This window comes from Ovis aries, chromosome 20, assembly GCF_016772045.2.
Source record: "Ovis aries strain OAR_USU_Benz2616 breed Rambouillet chromosome 20, ARS-UI_Ramb_v3.0, whole genome shotgun sequence".
NCBI lineage: Eukaryota > Metazoa > Chordata > Mammalia > Artiodactyla > Bovidae > Ovis > Ovis aries.
Window position 1 is genome coordinate 8,516,173 of NC_056073.1, and position 18,869 is coordinate 8,535,041.

Here is an 18,869-nt window from a genome sequence, read left to right on the forward strand (position 1 = left end):
GCAAAGTTTTCAAGTGTTTACATGGGAGGAATATTTTTGTGATACTGGGCTGCCGTCTATCGGGTTGCACAGAGTCGGACACGACTGAACCAATTTAGCAGCAGCAGCAGCAGGCCTTTCCTCTGTAACACCCAACACCTAAGTCAAGAGTCTTGAGGAAAAGGATTATTCAAGGAGTCTAATAATTTCTTAACCATTCATGTGTGAAGAAAAAAATTTTTTTCAAACATGTAATCACTGTTGTACTTTTCTTATAAATAATTACCCATTGGTTGCCTACAGTCTTCATTATAACTCACCACCAAAGGTAAAAGACTGAACTGAAACATTTGGTAGGTGTTATAGAAACAAATGATACTTTCATTTTTTGAAAGCTCAAGTTTGCTCTCAGTCTTTGCAAGGGCAAAGGCAGACAAGAAACCAGGTCTCAAAGCATGCTCTGGAGCACTGTCACTGGCCAATAAGTAGTCAGTCAACCAATAACACATGAGAAAAAAAGACACAAGAAAGAATACATTTATGGTGGGGTGGGGAGAGAAAGGGAAAATACTGCTCTGACTAATGAAAGCAATAAAAATTACTGGTCTTAAATGTAAATATTGTTGATATAATGAAAGTTAGTCATACAGCCGTGACCGACTCTGTGATCCCATGGACTATAGCCACCAGGCTCCTCCATCCATGGAATTCTCCAGGCAAGAGTACTGGAGTGGGTTGCCATTTCCTTCTCCAGGGGTATCTTCCCAACCCAGGGATCAAAACCGGGTCTCTTGCACTGAAGGCAGATTCTTTACCATCTGAGCTACTAGGGAAGCCCCTAACAAATGATAACTTTTTGTATTTTCAAGGACAATATCTTATCAATAATGATAACCTATACATAAAGCTACAAATTGAAACAAATGAGAATCGGGCAGTAAGAGGATATACATTTTAGATTGGGGTATGTGTGTGTTGAGCAGACTGTTTTGTTTGGTTGGAAAAATAAGTATCTGTTCTAATGTGTTATTTAAAAGTAAAGGAGACTTCTAGTTTCTGGTCCAGCATATATAAGGAGCCTAGAAAGTCCCATGCTGTCATAACAGCAAATAAAAAGCCGAACAAACGCTTCTTAGGTTTATTAGAAAAGTGAAGCCACAGGGCAAGTCACTGCCCGCAAATCAGAGAGACAGACAGATCAGAGAATCTCAACTTACCAGAGCAGAAACCACCAAGGAAGCGAGAGAGGGTAGGGTGGAAGAAACCTGGACGGTAGCTGATGAACCAATGAAGGTTCAAGGACAAGCCTAAAATCTGGCCGGTGGTGGGTGGGGGTGGGGTTGCAGGGAGAAGGAGGTGGGGGGCGACCACGCATTTGTGATTTTAACTCTAGGAGCTCTACCCAGTTTTCATAGTGAACACTGGAAAAAAATCCCCTCCTGCTTCTGGAGAGAAGAAAAATAGCCAATTTTAAATTGTAACATTCTGTTCTTCTTAACAAAGACTACCTTCCCAGAGAAACTATTTTATGTAATACACTGGGGTTTCATCAGAGTCTATCCAACCTGGGAGAAGTGAAATACTCAATTCCAGTTCCTTCACCATCCTGTCTCATTTTAAGAGGGGGTGGGGGGCAAGGAGCTGGAACTACTGAGAAGCACTTGCGAAGTTCATAGCCCGGGCACACAGGCTCACTGAAAGACTGAGGCCTAATCATACGACTGTAGAATGCACATCTCACATCTACAGTTCCTAGTATCCAGTCATCATGCTCAGCTTTCAACAAAAAATTAATCTTACTAAAAGAAAAAAACATTTTGAAAACACATAAAAGCATTACAAGCAGACTTTGATATGGCAGGGATGCTAAAATTATCAGACCATGAAAAAACAACCATGATTAATACGCCAAAGATTCTAATGGAAAAAGTAAGAAACAATGGGTAACACAAGTAGAGAGGCAGAAATTCTAAGAATGAATAAAAAAGCAATGTTCTAGATCAAACACACTGTCAATAGAGAGGACGAATATCACTGATGGGCTCATTAGCAGACTAGACATGGCTGAGAAAAGAAACCTTGAACTTGAGGATATGTCCATAGAAACTTTCAAAACTGAAATGCAAAGAGAAAAAATACTGGGGAAGAAAGCACACGGAACAGAGAGAATATCCAAGAACTGTGGGATATCTATAAAGCACGTAACACTTATAATGGAAACACCAGAAGAAGAAAGATACAGGAACAAAAGCAATATTTGAGGCAATAAGGACTGAGAATTTCCTGAAATTACTGTCAGACACAAAACCAGAGAACTAGAAAACAAGTATACAAAAAGCTATACCTAGCTGGACATATTATATATACAAAGGAGAAAAAGTCTCAAAAGAAGCCAGAGGAGAATGGGAAACAGCTTACCTATAAAGGAACAAAATTAAGAATTATTTCAACTTCTCAGAAACCATGCAAATGTGAGAGAGGAGTGAAATATTTAACACGTTGAAAGGGAAAAATACCATCAACCTAGGTATGGTAGACCTTAAAGTGAAGGCAAAATAAAGGGTTTCCCAAACAAACCAAAGTTGAATTTGTTGCCACCAGGCATGCCTTGAAAGAAATGTTAAAAGGAGTTCTTTGGCAAGAAGGAAAATGACCGAGATCAGAAAGTCTAATCAACATAAAGAAAGGAAGAATATTACACAGAATAAGCAAAATGAAATCTTTATTTTTCTTACTCAATTGAGCTAGCATTGTTGTAACATACTGTACTCAACATGTATGCACATGCAAAAGGGCAAGAGAGATGGGGACAGCAACGACAGGACGGGGAAGGAGGCCTCTTCCACGCGCCTGCACAACATCAACGGTGCTACAGTGCTATCTGAAGGTGGACGTGGGGGACTTCCCCGGTGGCCCAGTAAAATCCACCTTCCAATGCAGGGGACACGGGGTTTGATCCCTGGTCAGGGAACTTAGACTTTAGGTGCTGCAGAGCAGCTAGGCCCATGCGCCACCACTACAGAGCCCGGTGCTGCAACTCCCGAGCCCACGCGCTCTAGAGGCCGTGGCCCGCCACAGGAGAAGTCCAGGTACCACAGCAAAGACCCAGTGAGCCAAACCAAAATAGAAGGAAGAAAAGAAAGTGGACCTGGATTAGTGGTGTATTGCAAGCTCTAGGGCAATCCACTAAAAAAGAAGCATAACTGTTATGCTAGGAAAGAAGTGAAAATGGAATAAGATAAAGGGGTCAATTCTTCAAGAATAGGGCAGAACGATCCTTAAAGTACATGGGTATAACAATAAAGCATCAAAATATGCAAGGCAGAAACTGACAGTACTGCCAGAAGCAGATGAATCCATCATTACTGTTGGGAGGCTTCAATACTCCTCTTCCAGAAATGGACAGATCAGCAGGCAGAGGGGCAACCAGATATAATTGATACTTACAGACCACTTAATCCAATAATTGCAAAACACATTCTTCTAAATTTAATACAGTACATTACCAAGATAGACAACATTATGGACCATAATTGACATCTTAACAAATTAAAAAGTATGTAAATTATACAAGGTATGCTTTCAGATCACAATAGGATTATATGAGAAATCAGTAACAGGAAAGACTGTCAGAAAATCCAAAATGCTTGGAGGTTAAACAATACGACTCTAAGTAACACACAGGTCAAAGAAGAAATCACAAGGAAATTTTTAAAAACTCTGAATTAAATGAAGATACACCCACAACTTATAAAAATCTGTGGGATGCAACAAGAGCAGTGCATACAGGGTACTTTATAGCACTGTGTGTATTAGATCTAAAACCAATAATCTAAGCTTTCACTTTAGGAACTAGAAAGTGAAGCTGCTCAGTCGTGTCTGACTCTTTGCCACCCCACGGACTATAGCCTACCAGGCTCCTCCATCCATGGGACTCTCCAGGCAAGAATATTGGAGTGGGTTGCCATTTCCTTCTCCTGGGGACCTTCCCGACCCATGGAACCCGGGTCTCTTGCATTGTGGGCAGAGGTTTTACCCTCAGCCACCAGGGAAGCTTTCACTTTAGGAACTAGAAAATGAAGGGCAAATAAAATCCAAATAAAGCAAAAGAAAATAAGCAACAGAATTAGAGCAGAATTTTAAAACAGAAGATCAATGGAGAAAAAAACAACAAAACTAAAAGCTCAATCTTTGGAAAGATCAATACAAACAACAAGTTTCTAACAGGGGTAACCAAGGAAAAAGAAGACAAATAACTAATATCAAAAATTAAATTGAGGACACCACTACAAATCCCATGGACATCAAAAGGATAATAAAGGAATAAATCAAGAAATACTATATCCACAATTTAATAACCTACATGAAATAGACCATTTCCTTGAAAGACATAATCTGCCAAAACTCACACAACAGATGACCTACCAAGGCCTATAAGAGAAACTGAATAATCAATAACCGTTCAACACAGAAAGCATCAGGCCCAGATGGATACACTGAAGAATTTTACCAAACATTTAAGGAGGAAATCATTATCAATTCTCTTCCAGAAGACAGAAGCAGAGAAAATACTTCCAAAACTCATTCTATGAAGCCATCACTACCCTAATAACAAAACCAAAGACATTACAAGAAAAGAATATAGGCGACAGGCAATATCTCTCATGAACACAGGTGTAATAAAAACCCTCTAAATATTAGAAACTGGTATCTAACAATTTTTTTTTTAAAAAGTACACACCACAAGCAACTGGGATTTACCCCATGTATGCAGGGCTTGTTCCATATAAAAATCAATTAATGTAATCCATCACATCAACATGCTAAAGGAAGAAAAATCACATCATCTTATCGACAGATGCAGAAAAACCACATGGAAGAGTTCACCTATTTATGATTTAAAAATCTCTCAGTAAATGAACTTGACAAAACTTGATAAAGAACATCTAAAAAAAATCTACACTTAATATCAAAATGAATGAGAAACTAAAAGTCTTCCAACTAAGATCAGCAACAAGGCAAGGACGCTCCCTTCCACCATCCCTCTTCAAAATTTTATTGGAAGTACTGGAATAAAGTCCAGAATAATGAAAAATTAGAATCAAACTAAATGCTCACATATATTATATATCATCTTTCAGTAATTATTCACATGTATATCTATTACCACACACAAAAAAAATGTCCACAATATAATGAGCTAATGAAATGGGTAAATTCCAATACCATTTTTAAAAAGATAAACACATATTTATAGATGTGTAAGCATGTACAAAAAATTATTAAGACGTTAACAAAGGCTATCTTTAGGTGATGGAAATATAAATGACCTTTTGTTGTTTTGTACTGGTTATTTGTTAAGGTTTCAATAACAGAAAAAAGTTATGTGACAAAGCAAGTACGGTGCTACTGGTCAGTCAGTCAGTCCAGCTGCTCCGTCGTGTCCAACTCTTTGTGACTCCATGGGCTGCAGCGCACCAGGCCTCCCTGTCCATCACCAACTCCGGAAGCCTACTCAAACTCATCCCGTAGGTGATGCCATCCAACCATCTCATCCTCTGTCGTACCCTTTTCTTCCCGCCTTCAATCTTTCCCAGCATCAGGCTCTTTTCCAATGAGCTGGTTCTTCGCATCAGGCAGCCAAAGTATTGGAGTTTCAGCTTCAACATCAGTCCTTCCAGTGAATATTCAGGACTGATTTCCTTTAGGATTGACTGGTTGGATCTCCATGCAGCCCAAGGGACTCTCAAGAGTCTTCTCCAACACCACAGTTCAAAACCATCAATTCTTCAGCGCTCAGTTTTATGTTCCAACTCTCACATCCATACATGACTACTGGAAAAACCATAGCCTAGACTATGGTTTTTGTTGGCACTTTGTTCAAAGTAACGTCTCTGCTTTTTAATACGCTGTCTAGGTTTGTCATAGATTTTCTTCCAAGGAGCAAGCGTCTTTTAATTTCATGGCTGCAGTCACCATCTGCAGTGATTTTGGAGCCCCCCAAAAATAAAGTTTGTCACTGTTTCCACTGTTTCCCCATCTATTTGCCATGAAGTGATGGGACTGGATGCCATGATCTTTGTTTTCTGAAGGTTGAGTTTTAAGCCAACTTTTTCACTCTCCTCTTTCACTTTCATCAAGAGGTTCTTTAGTTCCTCTTCACTTTCTGCCATAAGGGTGGTGTCATCTACATATCTGAGGTTATTGATATTTCTCTTGGCAATCTTGATTCCAGCTTATGCTTCATACAGCCCGACATTTCTCATGATGTACTCTGCATATAAGTTAAATAAGCAGGGTGACAATATACAGCCTTGACATACTCCTTTCCTGATCTGGAATCAGTCTGTTGTTGCACGTCCAGTTCTAACTGTTGCTTCCTGACCTGCATACAGACTTCTCAAGAGACAGGTCAGGTGGTCTGGTATTTCCATCTTTAAGAATTTTCTAGAGTTTGTTGTGATCCACACGGTCAAAGGCTTTAGCTTAGTCAAAAAAGCAAAAGTAGATGTTTTTCTGAAACTCTCTTGCTTTTTCAATGATCCAGCGGATGTTGGCAGTTTGATCTCTGGTTTCTCTGCCTTTTTTAAATCCAGCTTGAACATCTGAAAGTTCATGGTTCATGTACTGTTGAAGTCTGGCTTGGAGAATTTTGAGCATTACTTTACTAGCGTGTGAGATGAGTGCAACTGTGCGACAGTCTGAGCATTCTTTGGCACTGCCTTTCTTTGGGATTAGAATGAAAACTGACCTTTTCCAGTCCTGTGGCCACTGCTGAGTTTTCCAAATTTGCTGGCATATTGAGTGCAGCACTTTCACAGCATCATCTTTCAGGATTTGAAATAGCTCAATAGGAATTCCATCACCTCCACTAGCTTTGTTCTCAGTGATGCTTCCTAAGGCCCATTTGACTTCACATTCCAGGATATCTGGCTCTAGGTGAGTAATCACACCATTGTGGCTATTTGGGTCATTAAGATCTTTTTTGTACAGATCTTCTGTGTATTTTTGCCACCTCTTCATAATATCTTCTGCTTCTGTTAGGTCTATACCATTTCTGTCCTTTATTGTGCTCATCTTTGCATGAAATGTTCCCTTGGTTATCTCCAATTTTCTTGAAGAGATCTCTAGTCTTTCCCATTGTGTTGTTTTCCTCTATTTCTTTGCATTGATCACTGAGGAAGGCTTTCTTATCTCTCCTTGCTATTCTTTGGAACTCTGCATTCAAACGGGTATATCTTTCCTTTTCTCCTTTGCCTTTAGCTTCTCTTCTTTTCATAGCTATTTGTAAGGACTCCTCAGACAGCCATTTTGCCTTTCTGCATTTCTTTTCCTTGGGGATGGCCTTGATCACTGTCTCCTGTACAACGTCACAAACCTCTGTCCATAGTTCTTCAGGCACTGTGTCTATTAGATCTAACCCCTTGAATCTACTTGTCACTTCCACTGTATAATCATAGGGATTTGATTAGGTCATACACGAATGGTCCACTGGTTTTCCCTACTTTCTTCTATTCAAGTCTAAATTTGGCAATAAGGAGTTCATGATCTGAGCCACAGTCAGCTCCCAGTCTTGTTTTTGCTAACTGTATAGAGCTTCTCTATATTTGGCTGCAAATAATATAATCAATCTGATTTCAGTATTGACCATCTGGTGATGTCCACGTGTAGAGTCTCCTCTTGTTTTGTTGAAGATGGTGCTTGCTACGACCAGTGCGTTCTCTTAGCAAAATCCATTAGCCCTTGACCTGCTTCGTCTTGTACTCCAAGGCCAAATTTGCCTGTCACTCCAGGTGTTTCTTGACTTCCTACTTTTGCATTCCAGTCCCCTATAATCTTTTTTGGATGTTAGTTCTAGAAGTTCTTGTAGGTCTTCATAGAACCGTTCAGCTTCCTCAGCATTACTGGTCAGGGCATAGGCCTGGATTACTGTGAGACTGAATGATTTGCCTTGGAAACAAACAGAGATCATTCTGTCACTTTTGAGATTGCATCCAAGTAGCATGTTGTAGTGAGTATATCAGTTCAGTTCAGTCGCTCAGTCGTGTCCGACTCTTTGCAACTCCATGGACTGCAGCACACCAGGCCTCCCTGTCCATTACCAAGTCCAGAGTTTACGCAAACTCATGTCCATTGAGTCGGGGATGCCATCCAACCATCTCATACTATTGTCGTCCCCCTTTCCTCCCACCTTCAATCTTTCCCAGCATCAGGGTCTTTTCAAATGAGTCAGTTCTTCGCATCAGGTGGCCAAACTATTGGAGTTTCAGCTTCAACATCAGTCCTTCCAATGAACCCTCAGAACTGATCTCCTTTAGGATGGACTGGTTGGATCTCCATGCATTCCAGGGACTCTAAAGAATCTTCTCCAACACCATAGTTCAAAAGCATCAATTCTTCTGCGCTCAGCTTTCTTTACAGTCCAACTCTCACATCTATACATGACTACTGGAAAAATCATAGCCTTGACTAGATAGATCTTCAGCATAGGTAATAAAGCAGAAATAGATGTTTTTCTCAAACTCTCTTGCTTTTTTGATGATCCAGTGGATGTTGGCAATTTGATCTCTGGTTCCTTTGCCTTTTCTAAAACCAGCTTGAACATCTGGAAGTTCACAGTTCACGTACTGCTGTACTGCTGAAGTCTGGCTTGGAGAATTTTGAGCATTACTTTATTAGCGTGTGAATGAGTGCAATTGTGCGATAGTTTGAGCATTCTTTAGCAATACCTTTCTTTGGAATTGGAATATGGATGCTTACAATAAAATTCTTTCTGTGGCAATACGTTATAATAAAATAGTGGAGGGACTTCCCTGGTGGTCCAGAGGATAAGAATCTGCCTAATGCAGGTGACACACATTTGATCCTTAGTCTGGGAAGATTCCGTATGCCTTGGGGCCACTAAGCCCATAAACCACAACCTCTGAGCCCAAGCTCCACAAGGAGAACCCCATAATAAGAAGCTGGAGCACCTCAATGAAAGTTCACATGCAGCAGTGAATACCCAGCATAGCCATAAATAAATTTAAAAGTGATAAATAAAATTGAAAAATAAAACACCCCCCTTTCTGCTTTGATCTGACACCTCAAAAAACATAGAAAACTCCATATTTTCAATCAGGTGAGCACTTTTAAAAAAGCAACAACAAACCCAATGCCAAAAATATAAATCAAGTTTCTTTCCTAAATATATATTTAAAGCAATCTAAAATGCTCATACAGTTCAATTACCTCACTAGCATCCTCCCAGTGAGGGCAACGGGAGAGGGAGGGGAAGAGATGAGGACTTTAATATGGGTGGTGCGTGCACGGGCTTTGGAATCCAACACTTCTGAGTGGTCAGGTTATGCTCGTGTGTGTGTGTGTGTGTGTCTGTGTGCGTGTGTGTGTGTGTATATGTGTGTGTGTTAGTTGCTTAGTCATATCTGACTCTTTGCAACCCCATGGACTGTAGCCTACCAGGCTCCTCCATCCATGTAATTTTCCAGGCAAGAGTACTGGGTGGGTTTCCATTTCCTTCTCCTGCTCTTTTGTGTGATTCAGGTCAAATCACTCGTCTTTCCCAGTAATAATAATAAGACCTAGTATTTGAGTTCTTACTTAAATGTCTATCTATGAAGTAGGTATTATCATGCTTCCTATGTTCCAGAAAAGAAATCTGATGATTAGAGATGATAAACAATTTGCCAATGCCATGCAGTTAAGCAGCAGCACCAGGATTTGGATGTAAATGTCTTTGACTCCACAGTCCATACACCCACCATACTAATGCCCTCCTCATCTCTACCGCTGAGAGAATAAATTAGGACACCTTTTGGAGGGCAGGCAAGATAAATGGGATCTTGAGTTACTTTTTGTTTTGCAATAGCTGAGGTGTTTTACATAAATCTGCCCTCTAAACTACCTGAGTATCTTTGGGGGGCGGGGGGGGGGGCGGGCAGCGGAAACAGTGTAAGGACTGGCTTTAAAAAGGAGAGGGTTAAGAAAAGCTGGTCTAGCAATTTTAAGTGATCCTTTGCCTGACACCTCAATTTTCTTAACCGTAATCTAGGTTTTAAAGGTAGAAGTGGCAATTTCAGTTTGAAATCACACAAAAAACTTCATGTTTCCAAGTATCACTATAAAAGGGATCTTCTCTTCCTGAAACATTTAAAACTACATATATTTAATTGACTCAACAGAGATGAACAGTTTATTTGAAAGCAGCGAGAAACCACAACTGCATTTCTTACTCTCAATCTACTGCTGAAATGGCATACATTTTAAAATTTTAGCCATTCTAATAGGTGTATAGTAGTTAATTCATTGTTGGATGGCATTAAAGGTAAATTTAGATAAAGTACAAGACTCAGTATCTTTTAGATAAAGTTACAAGAGTTAGTATCTTTCAAAAACACATTAAAAAAAAAAATGAAGGCTTGAAAGGTGTAAAGGCTTAGTTCTGTTTCACCAAAAGTGCGTATTTAAACCAGATAACCTCTTGATGTTCTTTTCAACAATGTGATTCTATAATCCTATAAAAATAAACTCCACTTAACATCATAGTCCCTACATAGACAGGCCCACTTGCAACCTAAAGACCTTCTCAGCGAGGTCCTCGTTCAGTCTCACACCCAGAACTTTGCTGGTCATGGAGCCATAAATAGTTGATCATCTTTCTTTCAGCTCTCATAAATCTCAGTGAAAGTATGTCACGGAGGAACTCTCTTGGTTGAAAATAATACTCTTTCCTTCTTTAACTGCCTTACTCTCCATTCTAAAAAACCACTTCAAAAGTTCAGCCCTTTTCACTGATTTTATGACTTACTTTGAAACCAAAACCATATCTGTTCTGGGGCCTGCCACAGAGCCCTTTAGCTCTTGAGTGATAAAGGAGGCTGTTCAGATGGCATCCTAAGTCTGCCCACTTATGTCCTCAAGTCACTCCTCAACCCTGAAACAAGAGTAAAGAAAAAGGAAAACCAAGCCAAATGAAATGAGTCACTGCCACTCTGTCTAAACGACAGGACTGTTTAGTATGGAAGAGCTCTAAATGAGCATTATGGCAGGTAGACTGATGGGAAAAATATTTCATTTGGCACAGATATAAATGTATAGACCTGCTGGTTAAGTACAAACACATTATAGCTGGTTTTGAAACTGTTACTCTCCCATCTTCAATACTATGGCATTTCTTCACCAACAGAAGGCCATTGCTATATAAACCATTGGGAAGGGAAAAACCAGGAGGATGGATCTCTCTCCTCCCGATTCACTGTCTAAGAATGTGCAGGTGTGCATGCTGATGAGGCAGGGGGAACAGCAAGTCTGCTGCCAGAGGAGCAGCGAGGGCGCTGTGGCGAGGCGTGAAGCAAGTGGGCAAGAGAGAGGAGTGGAGATGAAGTGCCAGAGGAGCCAGGCCACAGGCCACTCTAGGCTTCAGCTTGAAAGGCCTTCAAGTGACATCACCTGACCAGGTTTTTAAAACAGAATCATTTTGTATGCTGTACTGAAAATAAACTTACAAGGGTAAGAGTACAGGGGGGAGAAGAGGAACTGAGGTGACAGGTGATGGTGGCTTGGACGAAGGTGGTAGAGAGACAGATGGCCGAGAAGTGGCAGGATTCTGTATATTTGTATTTTGAAGGTAGGGCCAACAGAATTGACTAATGAACTAAATATTGGGTGTGAGAAAAAGAAATCAAGGATGACTCTTAGTTTTTCTTGAGTTAGGCAACTAGGAGGAGATGAAGTGGACATTTACTGAGATAGAGAAGATAACTGGCTTATAGGTTTGGTTTTATACATCTTGAGTTTCAGATGCCTATTGGACATCCCAATGGAAATGCCAAGTAGGCAGATTAACAATGCTTAGGGATAAATGGGTCATCCATCCACCTACCAACCTAACCACCCACTAACCCAATCACTCACCTACTGTATTTAAATCCTTGAGACTGGATAAGATCAACAAGAAGTAGATCAAAGAAAGAAAAGGAAGAACTTCAGGACATTCAACCTTCAGGAAGGATCAGCAGACACTCAGATGGAGGACAAAAGTCAGAAAACAGTGGTGTTCTGGAAGCCTAACAGAAAAAGTTATTTAAGCTTTTTTTCCCAATAGTGTTCTGTTCCTAGTCTTTTGATTCTTCCTGCTGAGGCGCCAGATACCATGGATAAGTCACCCCTGTTGCACTTTGTCTGAATTCACGTCTCATGGAAACTATGAGATAACATGATTATTGTTTTAAGTTTTGTGAAGCAGCAATGTAACAGTTTCTAAGTATACAACTGTGTCAGCATCACCAAAAAAAAGAGTTCACATAAATCTACCCAGTTGCGATACTCTCAAGACTAGCGCATTTGATGATTCTTCATGGATTACTTCTAGCCATACTCCTTTAAGAATTAACTGAGTCATCTGGAAACAGTAAATGGTCTTGATGATCTCCATATGAACCATCCCTTGGCCCAATAACGTTACCTTCACCATCATTCTAATTTAAAAAATTCTTCAAATGCTAAGAGCGTTTCAAAGCTAAAAATAAGCCTGCATCAAAAGTGAAAATAAAAACAAAAAATGTAACTGAAGCCTTGCCATTTGCCCCCCAGAAATGGCTTTGCTTTCATTTCCTTGGACTCAAGGAGAAGACAGTACAGAACAAAATTTCAGCAGTTCTAACTTTAATCTTTCTGAGCCCTTAGAATTCCTTGGGGGATCATAGCTATGCCGTTAAGCACTTTAAAAACTGACTTTTACAACTATTTGATCTGTTCACATTTCTCCCCAGACTCTGGGGTTGTAAAAAAACTAAAATTAAAAAACAAGAGAGTGAGTGAGTTAGACAAAAGAAAATTTCCAGGGGCTTCCCCTCAGTTCAATTTCCTTCCCCAACAGTTATTTATTTTCTTATATGGTCATCCTCTCTCCAGTGATTTTATTTATTTTTTTTGGCACACCATGCAGCATGCAAGGACTTCCTGACCAGGGATCAAACCCATGCTCCCTGCAGTGGAAGCATGAAGTCTCAACCACTGGACCATCACGAAGTCCCCACCCCAAAGTAACTAAAACTTCATTTAACTAAGCATCTCAGAGGACTTGCCAAGTTGGGATATACAGATTTCCTTTATCTTCTTTAAACTGCTGCTGGATAATACATAATACGAACTGCCACGACTGATATAATCATTCTCCTACTGATGGACATTTAGACTGTTTCCACTTTTTGCTATTATACAAAAGGCTACAATGAACATTTAGTACACGCTTCTTTGCACTCGTGAATAAGCATTCCTTTACATATACTTAGAAGTCAACACGCTTGGCTCAGATATATACCAAGAGGCACAGAAAGTTGTAAGACTTGGTCAAGGCTTCTAAGCCTGTGGTAAGAGAAGAGGAAGAAGGGCTGGGATAACCAAAAATGACAGAGAAGAGAAAAGTTAGAAAACTCTTTGATTTTTTTTAATTAAAAAAATTTTTAAACCTTCCAGTTCACTTTCACGTCTGATATTTGAGGATACCACTGAGAAGCCTATAATCAAGCAGGAAAGCTGACAGAAAATACACCAAAATGTTACTAACAGAGAATATGAACATTTACAATTTTGTTCTTTTTATTTATTTTTCTGTTTTTCAAAATGTCCACATTGAGAATATATGGGGAAAATATACTTAAAACTTATAATGGAAAAAACATTTATAGAAGTCATGAAAGCATTCATAAAATGTAGTAGCCGAGCAGAGAACTCAAAGAGATGTGCCCAGGTAGCAAGGGGACAGGGCAGATTCTCCAGCTGGAGGAAACCATATGCACTGTCAGGTCTGTGGCATGTCCTGAAATGGAAAGCAGCTGGAATGACTGGTGTACAGTTTCCAAATAGTACAGACAGACATTTTTAAGACTCTTAAAATATACTGCCTATTCCTTAATCACCATCAATAGAATAAAATTTCAAAATCTTGTCGAACTTGATAAGATCAAGACATTGGGTTATTTTAATTTTTTTTCTGGTTTATTTTAATTTGCACTTATTTGATGACCAGCGAGATATTTCCCTCGCTCACTGTAGTAAAGCCAAGGGAAGAACAACAGTCAGTTTCTTCCCATCTCTGTTCCAGGAGTCCACGTCACTGAGCTGCACTCCATGCTCGCCGAGGCACCCAGGTCCTATAGCCTCCCCAACTCTGAGTGCCTCTCCACCAGGCTGTCAAGGGCCTCTGCCATCCTGCTATGGTCACAGTCTGCTTTTTCCCTTTACTCCATCTGTGGTGTTCAGGACACCAGTCCCAAAGCTAACCAGACCGATAGTGAGAGGCTGACCAACAGTTACCAATTAAGAATGAGTAAGAAACTAGCATCTGGGGGTGGCAGGGACAAAAGAACTTCCAGACCATTCAAAGTAAGAGTCCCTCCACAAATATAACGGCCCCCAGGGGCACTATGGAGACGAATGAGGACATTTTTGCTTGTCACAGTGATGGACGAGCACAAGTGGCACCAACAGGAAGAAAGCAGGAGAGCTAGATGCCGCGTAACAGGAAGACTGATCTCGCCCAAGAGCTGCCCTACGTGACTTTTCAAAGTCTTGCCACACAATTATGTGGCTGGGAAATCTCATTTTAACTATTTGGACCTAGAATTCAATTCCTTTCTTGTCTATGAACATTAATAGAGAAGACACAGACACACAGAAACATACATAAGTAGGAAAATACTCATCTACTATAGAAAGGAAGTGTTGAGCCTGACAAGGTTGAGAACCACTCTGATTTAAGCGGTCATTTGAAAATGTACAAAGAGAGTTAGAAAATGGTTACCTGTCCATATAAGGGGCCACCCATATAATGCCTACACTGACCCACACAATAAAGGGCTAAAATAAACAGGCCAAAGATTACACAGAAGCAACATGAAAACCTCCCTATCCAGTTCTTCGGTTATGTTTCTTAATTCATTTTACTAATTCCATGTCTGAAAGTGGTTTCCCAAAACAGGGTAAAGAAAAAGTACATTACGTACACTGTAAATCAAACTATAATCTAGGTTTACAAAGAAAAAATAAGTAACACTCTCTTGCTGGTGCCAATTACTTCCTCTTTAATATGGTCTTTACGAATGGTCTTGTCATTCATTTACCACCAAATCAAATCAACAGAGTCAATCCCTAAATAATCCAAATTGTACCAAGAGCTATTCTATTCTACCCATACCAGTACTCTTCCTGAAACCAGAAGGTTCACATTATACAGCTTAGAATACATTCTCAGTCTCTATAAAGCTTCTCCTGATAATATCAATAATGCAACTGACAGTCACATTATTTATAATAATGATAAAGCTTGATGAAAGTGAAAGAAGAGAGTGAAAAAGTTGGCCTAAAGCTCAACATTCAGAAAACGAAGATCATGGCATCTGGTCACATCACTTCATAGGAAATAGATGGGCAAACAGTGGAAACAGTGGCAGACTTTATCACTGCAGATGGTGACTGCAGCCATGAAATTAAAAGACACTTACTCCTTGGAATAAAAGTTATGACCAACCTAGATAGCATATGCAAAAGCAGAGACATTACTTTGCCGACTAAGGTCCATCTAGTCAGGGCTATGGTTTTTCCAGTGGTCACGTATGGATGTGAGAGTTGAACTGTGAAGAAAGCTGAGCGCCGAAGAATTGATGCTTTTGAACTGTGGTGTTGGAGAAGACTCTTGAGAGTCCCTTGGACTGCAAGGAGACCCAACCAGTCCATTCTAAAGGAGATCAGCCCTGGGATTTCTTTTGGAAGGAATGATGCTAAAGCTGAAACTCCAGTACTTTGGCCACCTCATGCGAAGAGTTGACTCATTGGAAAAGACTGTGATGCTGGGAGAGATTGCGGGCAGGAGGAGAAGGGGACGACAGAGGATGAGATGGCTGGATGGCATCACGGACTCGATGGACGTGAACCTGAGTGAACTCCGGGAGTTGGTGATGGACAGGGAGGCCTGGCGTGCTGCGATTCATGGAGTCACAAAGAGTTGGACATGACTGAGCGACTGAACTGAACTGAAAACAAATAATGTTATTAGAAACCAATAACAATGTTATCAGAATGCTGTTAAGAAACAGTATCTTAAGGGAAAAGATACACAAATATTAGGGAAAAAGTTGTTAAATTTGAAATGTAAATTATGATTCTTTTAAAATATGTTTTTTTATTACTATCTACTAAAAGAGCCTAGCAGCAATGACACCCTAGTAGCAGTGAACAAACCCAGCACCGTAACCTTGGTTTCTAAACAACATTCTCCACTAAAAGGGAATTCTCTGGAGAAATGGCTGACAAGCCTGGGACAGGAAAATTCAAGGTGAGCCTGGAAGAATAAAAACAAAATAGAATTTAAAAGTCCCCTAAACAACAAATAACAACAACAACAAAAAGGTGAGCCTGGAATACCTTATTGCATTACAGGGCAAGAAGTACTCAAACAATGAAAGGGCTGTGTCAAAAGTACACAGGAGGCTACCTGAAAGGGTAAACACTGGTCAAATTTGGGATAATTAAAGCAAAGAGAATAAAGACAGTAACTGCTTGTAATATAATAGGAAAAAAAAATAGGAAAATCTATTAGTTCAGTGGGGTTATTTAAAATAAGGGAAAAGGGGGGAGGGAGGAAGAAGAGAACTTTCCTTTAAAGAATTTCATCTTAGAAAAAAAAGAGTTAGAAAACCACTGTTCTTCAGTCTCCGCTATATCATCTGATTTGGTAAGGTTCAGCTGCTGTTGCTGCAAAGTCGCTTCAGTCGTGTCCAACTCTTTGCGACCCCATGGACTGCAGCCCACCAGGCTCCTCCATCCACGGGATTTTCTAGGCAAGAGTACTGGAGTGGGCTGCCATCGCCTTCTGCAAGGCTCAGCAGTAGATGCTAAAACTATTATCTGAAAGATTGTTGGGCTGTTGGGAGACAGAGTACATTCATATAGCCTGGAAGAATTGTTCAACAGATTACTTACCAGTTTTGCTGCATAAGGAGAAATCTACTTCTACAACAAACTGTCAATTATTACCTGATCAAACATTTTATCATTAATGGCAAGGCAGCCTGAGATGATGTGCCTCCTGACTTAAGCATTAGGAAGCACATGACATCACCTACGTGGCAACTCGTCAAAAACGCTTCTCCTCAATCTCATCAAGCCTCTATCTGTGTGCTGTTTAACATGGTGGCCATGATCCACATGTAGCTCCTGAAGTGGAAACGTGCGTGTGACTAAGGAATTGAATTTTAATTTTTATTGGTTTACACAGACATATATGGCTAGTGGCTACCACACTGAACATTGCAGACATGGATCACTTCAGAAAATTTTACCAGATAACACTGCTTTAAGTAAGTTGCTTGAAATACAGAAGAAAAGGAAATAAATTAAAAGACACCTGAAAGAAACAATCAAACAAAACCAGAATGTGAGACATTCTATTAGACAATGTTGCTAGACTGTTAAAAAGTCACCATTACGGTGAGCAGGGTGTGGAAAGGCTTAGTGTATGGTTCTATTTATGGTATAAATATATCTCTATCATAGCACAGAGCCTGAAAAGGCATACCACCAACTGCAATGTGTGAGAAAACAAACAGGTATAATAGACTTTTCATGATAACTGGGGACATTCGAATATGGAGTAAATATTAGATGACATTATGGAATTATTATGAATTCTCAGGTGCAACAATGGTATGTAGTAATGTGAGGGACTGGCCTTAAAGAGATGCATGCTAAATAAAGAACAGAATTCTGAGGTAATGTGCCATGACAGCTACAATTTATTTTCAAATGGCATACTCAAAAAAAGGGTATGGATATAAACACAGAGAGATAAGGCAATATGCAACAAGTCAACAGATATTATATCTAGAAGAAGGGATACACTGTTTGTTTCACTATTTTAAAATTATACTTCAGTTCAGTTCAGTCGCTCAGTCGTGTCTGACTCTTTGCGACCCCATGAATGGCAGCACGCCAGGCCTCCCTGTCCATCACCAACTCCTGGAGTTCACTCAAACTCATGTCTATCGAGTTGGTGATGTCATCCAGCCATCTCATCTTCTGTCATCCCCTTCTCCTCCTGGTCCCAATCCCTCCCAGCATCAGAGTCTTTTCCAGTGAGTCAACTCTTCGCATGAGGTGGCCAAAGTACTGGAGTTTCAGCGTCAGCATCAGTCCTTCCAATGAACACCCAGGACTGATCTCCTCTAGGATGGACTGGATGGATCTCCTCGCAGTCCAAGGGACTCTCAAGAGCCCTCTCCAACACCACAGTTCAAAAGCATCAACTTACATGTATGTAAAATTTCATAATTAAACAGCTGGAGAAAAAAAAATCAGCCACAGAACTAAAGCAACATACTGTCATTTTTGTACTTACAGGTTTTTCATTCTGCTAGGAACATGTATTACTTTTAAAATGAGAAAAATAGGAAGCTGAAGTGGTCACCAAGCTCAATTACTAAATCAAGTAAACCGGCTACACTAATAGCACCACAGAATGTGAGAGGGTGCACTTAAAAGCCCCCATAACAAGAGTCCAGTTCAGATTATACTGTTTCTATTCCTAAGATTAAAATGTCTACAAATCATTCTAATGGAAATTTCTAGTCAAAAGCATCTGTGTATTTAACACAGTCACTAACAAAAAAATGTAATACTGAATCTATTTTCATAAAGTCAAGAGTATCTATTAAATAGCTTTACAAACGCCAAACTGACAGTCACTAAAAATTCTCAACCGTTTTAAGGCTGACTCCAGAAATCATTATGGAAGTAACCTAGGAGTAGCCATTGACTATTTCTTAGCTGCCTGGGAGCAGAGAGGCGCCCTCCTCTGAAAGGAGAGAGAGGCCTTCCTTGCTCTGGGGCCAGAG

At 40.1% G+C, this 18,869-nt stretch overlaps 1 protein-coding gene across 1 annotated transcript in view; it reads right to left on the minus strand.

Moving 5' to 3' along the window:
* NUDT3 (nudix hydrolase 3) overlaps positions 1 to 18,869 on the minus strand; it is a 114,825-nt gene that overhangs the window by 23,111 nt on the left and 72,845 nt on the right. The gene's annotated exons all lie outside the window — the stretch shown is intronic.